The sequence below is a fragment of the Rutidosis leptorrhynchoides genome, chromosome 3 (genome assembly GCF_046630445.1).
Source record: "Rutidosis leptorrhynchoides isolate AG116_Rl617_1_P2 chromosome 3, CSIRO_AGI_Rlap_v1, whole genome shotgun sequence".
NCBI lineage: Eukaryota > Viridiplantae > Streptophyta > Magnoliopsida > Asterales > Asteraceae > Rutidosis > Rutidosis leptorrhynchoides.
The window spans coordinates 598,768,987-598,777,259 of NC_092335.1; the positions used below are offsets into that span (position 1 = coordinate 598,768,987).

The following is an 8,273-nucleotide window of genomic DNA, read 5'->3' on the forward strand; positions in this document are numbered from 1 at the left end:
GAACTACACGAAAACAGAAAATCTAACTCTAACAGAAATACATAAACCTTTAAATACTTGATTCTCCCCACACTTAGTTAGCTGTGGTATCGAAATTGTGATTAACTTCATTGTCAACTTCCATCGGACCATGTATGTAATGTTTAACTCTGTGACCATTAACCTTAAATTCAATCCTATTTGAATTTATTAATTCTATCGTTCCGTATGGGAAAACTCTTTTGACTATGAATGGTCCAGACAATCTTGATTTCAATTTTCCAGGAAATAGCTTGAATCGTGAATTGAAAAGAAGAACTCTGTCTCCTTCTTTGAATTCTTTTGAACTTCTGATTCTTTTATCATGCCATTTCTTCGTTCTTTCCTTATAGATTAACGAATTTTCGTATGCTTCATGTCTTAATTCTTCTAATTCGTTTAGTTGACTTAATCGTAGACGTCCGACTTCATGTAAATCAAGATTACATGTCTTCAAAGCCCAAAATGCTTTGTGTTCAATTTCTACTGGAAGATGACGTGCTTTTCCATAAACGAGTCTAAAAGGTGTGGTTCCAATTGGAGTTTTGTAGGCTGTTCTAAAAGCCCAGAGTGCATTCTCCAATTTAATGGACAATTCCTTCGAATTTGATCCTACGGTTTTCTCTAGAATACGTTTTAAAGCTCGGTTGGTATTTTCAACTTGTCCACTTGTTTGTGGATGATATGCGGTGGAGATTTTATGAGTTACTCCATATCTTTTAAGAACTTTCTCAAGTTGATTATTACAGAAATGAGTTCCCCGATCACTTATTAAAGCTTTCGGTGTTCCAAACCTTGCAAAAAGACGTTTTAAAAAGTTGACTACAACTCGTGCATCGTTAGTTGGGAGAGCTTGTGCTTCCGCCCATTTAGATACATAATCAATGGCTACGAGAATATAGAGATTATTATGAGATTTTGGAAATGGACCCATAAAGTCAATACCCCAATTGTCAAATACTTCACATACTTGAATGACATTTTGTGGCATTTCATCACGTTGACTTATTTTTTCGGCCCTTTGACAAGCATCACAGGATTTGCAAAGAAGGTGTGCATCTTTGTAAATTGTAGGCCAATAGAATCCAGCATCGTAAACTTTTCTTGCTGTTAGTTGAGGCCCATAATGCCCTCCTGTTGGTCCTGTGTGACAATGGTTTAAAATTTTACTAGCTTCATCAATTGGTTCAGTTCCTTCTCCTAAAGAACATTCTCCTGTTGCTTGTAATTCTGGAAATTCTTCTAACAATTCTGCATGTGAATCTATAGTTTGAATATAATAGCATGTATCATCTGCAGATTGCGGTTATTGCATTGCTCTATCAACTGAAAAGGTAACACTCTCGTCCTCTATACTTAGGGTCAATTTCTTACCAAACACGTCTATCATTGCTTTAGCCGTGTTTAAGAATGGTCTTCCTAATATGAGAGGAACTTGAGAATCTTCTTCCATGTCCAGAACTACAAAATCTACTGGAAATACTAAAGTACCAACTTTAACTAGCATGTTCTCCATTATTCCTCTAGGATATTTTATTGATCGATCGGCTAGTTGTATACTTATTCTTGTTGGTTTCAATTCTCCAAGGTCTAGTTTAGTGTATAGTGAATACGGCATTAGATTTACACTAGCACCTAAGTCTGCCAATGCTTCTATTGAATTAAGACTACCCAGAAAACATGGAATTGTGAAACTTCCTGGATCAGATAATTTTTCTGGTATCTTATTCAACAGTACTGCAGAACAATTAGCATTCATAGTAACAGCCGAGGGTTCTTCCATTTTCTTTCTATTTGAGATTAGATCTTTCAAGAATTTAGCATATCTAGGCATTCCTGAAATCACATCAATGAAAGGAAGATTTACATTTATCTGTTTAAAAATATCCAAGAATTTGGATTGCTCGGCTTCAAGTTTTTCTTTTTTCATTTTACTCGGGTAAGGAAGTGGTGGTTGGTATGGTTTAACATAAGGTTTAGCCTTAACTGTGTTATCTTCATTAACCTTTTCAACTACCGGTTCTTTTTCCTTATCTTGTTCAGGTTGTGGTTCTTGTGGAGTAGGAATAGCTTCATCAGAAGTTACAGGTATTTCAGGTGGTTTAAGTGTTGTACCACTTCTTGTGGTAATAGCTTTAGCTGTTTCATTTCGGGGGTTAGCATTTGTATCACTAGGTAAACTTCCCGGTTTTCTTTCACCTATTAACCTTGCTAGGTTACTTACTTCTTGTTCCAGATTTTGAATAGAAGCTTGTTGATTTCTAAATGCTTGAGCATTTTGTTTATTAGTTTGTTTCTGAGATGTGAAAAACTGTGTTTGAGTTTCAACTAGCTTTGTCATCATATCTTCTAAATTTGGCTTTTTATCATCGGTTTGTGGTGGTTTGTTTTGAAAATTAGGTCTTTGCTGGTTGTAAGTATTGTTGGATACTTGTTGATTACTAGGACCTTGTTGGTTGTTGTATGGAATATTTCGGTTATAATTCTGGTTTTGATTGTAAATCGGTCTTGGCGGTTGATAATTATTCTGATAATTATTTCCAGGCCTTTGGTTTATGTATGAAATATTCTCTCTTTGTTCCATTATTAATTCAATACTGAGACAATCTTTTGTCAAATGTGGTCCTCCACACTGCTCACAACTAATTCGTATTGAGTGGATATCTTTAGTCATCTTTTCCATTCGTCTCTCGACAGCATCTATCTTTGCTGAAATGGAATCTAAGTCATGGCTAGAATCGGCTCTAGCTGCTTTAGATGATCTAACGATATCTTTTTCTTGGTGCCACTCATGTGAGTGGGAAGCAGTGTTATCAATAATTTTGTAAGCATCAGTTTCGGTTTTCTTCATAATGGAACCACCAGCTGCTATATCTATGTCTTTCCTTGTAGTGATGTCGCATCCTTGGTAGAATATTTGTACTATTTGACAGGTATCTAAACCATGTTGCGGACATCCTCTTAATAACTTTTCAAATCTTTTCCACTCCTCATATAGAGTTTCATTTGGTTTCTGTGTGAACGTAACAATTTCTCCTTGAAGTCTTACGGCTTTAGATGCCGGAAAGAATTGTTTAAGAAATTTTTCAACTAAAACGTCCCATGTATCAATCGCCCCTTCAGGTAACAATTCTAACCAATCTTTGGCTTCTCCCTTTAAAGTCCAGGGAAATAACATGAGATATATCTGTTCATCCTCCACTTCTCGGATTTTAAATAGTGTGCAGATCCTATTAAAGGTACGAAGATGTTCATTTGGATCTTCCTTCAGCGCACCACTAAATTGGCATTGATTAGTCACCATGTGTAGAATTTGTCCTTTGATTTCATAATCTGGCGCATTAATGTCTGGATGAGTAATTGCGTGACCTTGGCCAGTGCGTTTAGATCTCATTCGGTCTTCCATACTTAAAGGTTCTGTTACTTCCATAATTGAATTTGTTGAATCTGAATCACTAGAGGATTCTGATTTAATGGTTCGTTCCTCAACAATCTCTGTTTGAATGATTGGTGGTTCCGGAGGAAAAATTAAGAAAAATTAATGGTTCAGGATCTATGAATCGTCCCTGAATATTCTCCGGATTCTCAATTGTGAGGTCGGGTTCAAAAAATGGATTATCGGAAATTTGAATTGGAGTACTTGGTCGACTGGATGACGATTCTAAAGAAAAATCAACGGCGGTAATATTTGCTAGATGTCTTGATCTAGTTACAGGTGGTGAACGTACAAAAGGTGGTGAACGCCTTGCTCGGTGCATTCACTGAATATCTTATTAGTTTTTAAAAGGAAAGAAAAATTATATAAGTTATCCAATTAATAGACTTTTCTGATTTTGCCCACGTTTCAAATAGCCAAAAGATGCAGCAGAGGGGCAGGATTCGTTTGGTCTCAATATAATTGAGTACTGTTTGGCTCCAATAACCCGGTCCACGTACAAATCCAACTATTACTATGAACCAGAAAATTTTGATGTCTATCAATTTAACCACTTAAAATAAATTTTCGTAATTTTAAGAAATTTAGATAAGAAGTAGAATAAAAATCTATGTCCTAAAACTAGAATGGCGAGAAATAAGAAAGAAAAAGAGCGCGTCGAAAAATGTCGAAAAAGAAAAGAATTGAAAAATAAAAGGCGTCGAAAAATAAGAAAGAAAAAGAAAATGACTATAAAACTTTAAAACACTCGACTAACCCAACCTTATTACTATCACTAACTTAAAATTAAAATTGCAAATTGAGATTACTAATTGGAGTGATAATTGATACATAGGTAAAAGGCGTCGAAAAAAATAAAAATAAGAAAGTAGCGCGTTAAAACTTAAAAAGGAACTAAAAACTAAAAATTAAAAGTTGCGTCTAAAAATATTAAGGCTTACAAGTAAAACTATATCCCAAATGGCAATAACTTAAAAAGGTACTAAAACTTAAAAAGGCGTCGTAAAATTCTAAAGCACCTAAATCTTAGTCTAAAGAAAAAGCGCTTAAGGGATTTTACGGCAAAGCCTAAAAATATAGAGGTAAAAATAACTATGGCAAAAACTATATTTAAAACTAATTATGAGCGAAAAATACAAAAATTACGCTAAAAACAAATAAAAGGGACAAAATATAAAAATATACTAAAAGTTGTAAAAAGTACAATCTTTATAAAAGTATTATTTTTATATTATTTATTTTATAAAACTATTAATTTTATAAATTAATTAAACTAATTAAACTAAATATATAAATTAAATTTAAAAACTAACTAAATAATAAATTAACAAAACCTAATTAGGGTTTAATTAAAAATTAATAATAATAATTACTCCGTAATGAAGCTGTTAGGGTTTCTGTGTAACCCGTGTCAGACGGCTCCGCGAGTCGCGGTTCCACCTGGAAATAAACGCCGCGAGTCGCGGTGGATGAAAATTCAACTCAGGTGCAGGTTTTTGTTCGACAGTTTTTTTTATTTATATATATATTTTTTATTTTTCTGTTTTTAGTATTTATATAAAATATTTATATTAATTAAATAAAAAATTATGTTTTTTATTTTTTAAAAAAAAATAAAAATAGAAATACTTTATAATTTTATAAATAAAAATCTTAAAACTAGATTTATATGTATATTTTTTTTCGGTTTTTTAAAAATTTTTTATATGTTTTAAATAAACACAAAATATTTAAATAAAACTTATATTTTTATAAAATAAAAATAAAGAAACTTTATAAAACTTAAATATTTAACAAACTCTTAAAAATATTTATATTTTTGTTTTCTTTTTATGTTTTCGAATAATTAAAACGTATTTTTACAAAAGCGTATTTTTTTATATTAGTAAACTAAAAATAATTTTTTTTTATATTAGCGTTGCGCTTCCGGCTTTTAAGCTAGATGTTCCCCGGCAGCGGCGCCAAAAATACTTGATGTGTGCAGCGGGGTGTACAAAATACTATTAAATATGATATACAATTTTACACAAGATATTTATTTATTTAGAGAATGGATATACTTAAACCTTGCTACAACAATTATAGGCAGTGTACCTAATCGTACAGTAGTGTAGTTTTTAGTAAGTCCGGTTCATTCCACATGGAAAAATCTTTAAACAAAGCTTAACGCTATATTAGTTTTATTTTACAAAAATACAAATATATATATAAGTAATATTATTATTATAAAGGGGGGTTTTTACCGTTTAATGACCGGTTTGTCGATTTTAAAACTTTAGTTGCAGTTAAAACCTAATGTAAAAATAAATACAACTTAATTTAAAGCGTAAAATAAATAATGATAATGAAATTGCGATAAATAAAAGTGCGATAAAATAAAATTGCGATAATTAAAAAGTACGATAATTAAAAGTGCAATTAAATACAATAACAATAAATAAAAGTGCGATAATTAGAAGTGCAATTAAATATAAAATAAAGGAAATTAAATATGAAATAAAAGATTTATGCTTATTTAAACTTCCGTAATCATGATGTTTGACGTGTTGATTTTAGTTTTATGCCCATGGGTTAATTGTCCTTTGTCCTGGATTATTTAATATGTCCGTCTGGTTTTTGTCCATAACAGTCCATCAGTCATAAATATAAAGTACGAGTGTCCTCGTCAAATTATCCTTATACCCGAAGTTAAATATTCCAACTAATTGGGGACTTAAACTGTAACAAGGTTTTATTAGTTTGTTTAATAATTACACCAGGATATCGACTGCGTGTAACCCAAGGTTTTAATACTTTGTTATCAATTATGCCAAGTGTCCTTGTAAATAATTTCACCCCTGTTTTAATAATTCTAGTGACTATTAATCCATTTCCGTGTTCGGTTAAATGAACGATTATTCGTACATATAAATATCCCGCCCATCATGTCCAGTCAAGCGTATGTGGTTATATATAAATACATCGAATTATAAGTTTGTATATTAAATTAACAAGGTATTGTTTAGTTAATATAAAACCCATTAATAGCCCATAGTCTAATTTCCACAAGTGTCGTTCTTTTATCCAAACCCCAATTATGGTACAAAGCCCAATTACCCAATTTTAATAATTAGTCCAACATCATGATTACTTCGACTTAAATAAGCATAATAATAACTTAGCTACGAGACATTAATGAAAATAATATTAACATAACTTACAATGATTAAAAATAGCGTAGCGTTACACGGACAGAATTTCGACCTACACCCTTACAACATTCGCTAACACACCTTTATTATTAGGATTTAAAATTAAAATTAAAATTAAAATTAAAATATAAAATATATATATATATATATATATATATATATATATATATATATATATATATATATATATATATATATATATATATATATATATATATATATATATATATATATATATCTTACGTATAAGTAAGAATAAGAAAAAGATGATGTTAAAATGATCAAAATACGTTTGCTTTTATAGGAATTTTAGTCCAGGAAAGCTCCGCAACTTGCTGCACTTTTCCTCTTCAAACTTCGCGAGTCGCGGAGTTTGATTTTACAGCTCACTCCATTTTGGCTCCTTTCTTGCCGACGGATTTTTATATAAATATAATATATATATAATTTATATAATTAATTATATATTATATTATATTTATATACATAGTTAACTTGTAATTTTTAGTCCATTGCGTCGAGCGTTGAGAGTTGAGTCTGATCCCGGTCCCGGATTTTCGAACGTCCTTGCGTACAATTTAATATCTTGTACTTTGCGATTTGAATCTTGTACTCTTGTAATTTCGAGACGTTTCTTATCAATAATTGGAACCACTTTGATTGTATTTTGTACTTTTGAGCTTTTTGGACCTTTGCGTCTTTAATTCGTCGAATCTGTCTTTTGTCTTCACCTTTTATTATTTAAACGAATATCACTTGTAAATAGAACAATTTCAACTAAAAGTTTGTCTTTCTTGAGGAATAATGCTATGAAATATTTGTTTGTTTTTAGCATTATCAAGAGGCCATATGTTTTCTGGCGAAGGGAGAATTTGTCTTGCCCTCACTCATGACCAAAGGCGGCGAGAAACCAACCGGCATGTCCAAATACCCGCCTCGCAGCTCTACACGCTCGGGGTTTGAGACCGGTAAGAGTTCTGGCAAAACCAGGGCGGAGGCCCGTAAGGACTTGATTCTAGCCACGCCAGAGTCCATGAGTGCTCAAGTCGAACAGCCCGGCGTCACGGACAACATGCTGAAAAACTTGTATGCCATGATGGGAGGAGACAAAGCGAAACGAACATTCAAACTTTCCGCGACGTCGGAGAAAGTTTACCCGAGAAATAGCTACTCATTCGATTCCCACAGTCCTCACCACCCCCCTTACGCTAGGGATGTATGACGGCTGCACCGATCCGGAGGACTTTTTGCAACAATTTGAACATGATGTCAAGACACAGCATTGGGATAATCCCACGGCGTGCCACATGTTCCCAGGACAGCTCCAGTCCGTCGCTAGGGAGTGGTTCACCAAGTTACCCACTTTAAGCATCACCAGCCCTGCAGACCTTAGAACCAAGTTCATTCAACGTTTTCAGAACTTTAAACGTACCGAATGAAATGACCCGTTCATATTAATTATAAACGTTTCATATTAATTGGTTTCGTTGCGAGGTCCATATTACTATATATATATATATATATATATATATATATATATATATATATATATATATATATATATATATATATATATATATATCAAATTGTAATAATAGACCACAAGATTTTCATATTTATAAGCAGAA

At 32.3% G+C, this 8,273-nt stretch overlaps 1 non-coding gene across 1 annotated transcript; it reads left to right on the forward strand.

The window, feature by feature from the left end:
- Positions 1-2,957: 2,957 nt before the first annotated feature.
- LOC139903333 (small nucleolar RNA R71) lies at positions 2,958-3,064 on the forward strand. Its single transcript, XR_011778159.1, has one exon. It is a non-coding gene; the product is annotated as a small nucleolar RNA R71 (small nucleolar RNA).
- The last annotated feature ends 5,209 nt before the right edge of the window (positions 3,065-8,273 follow it).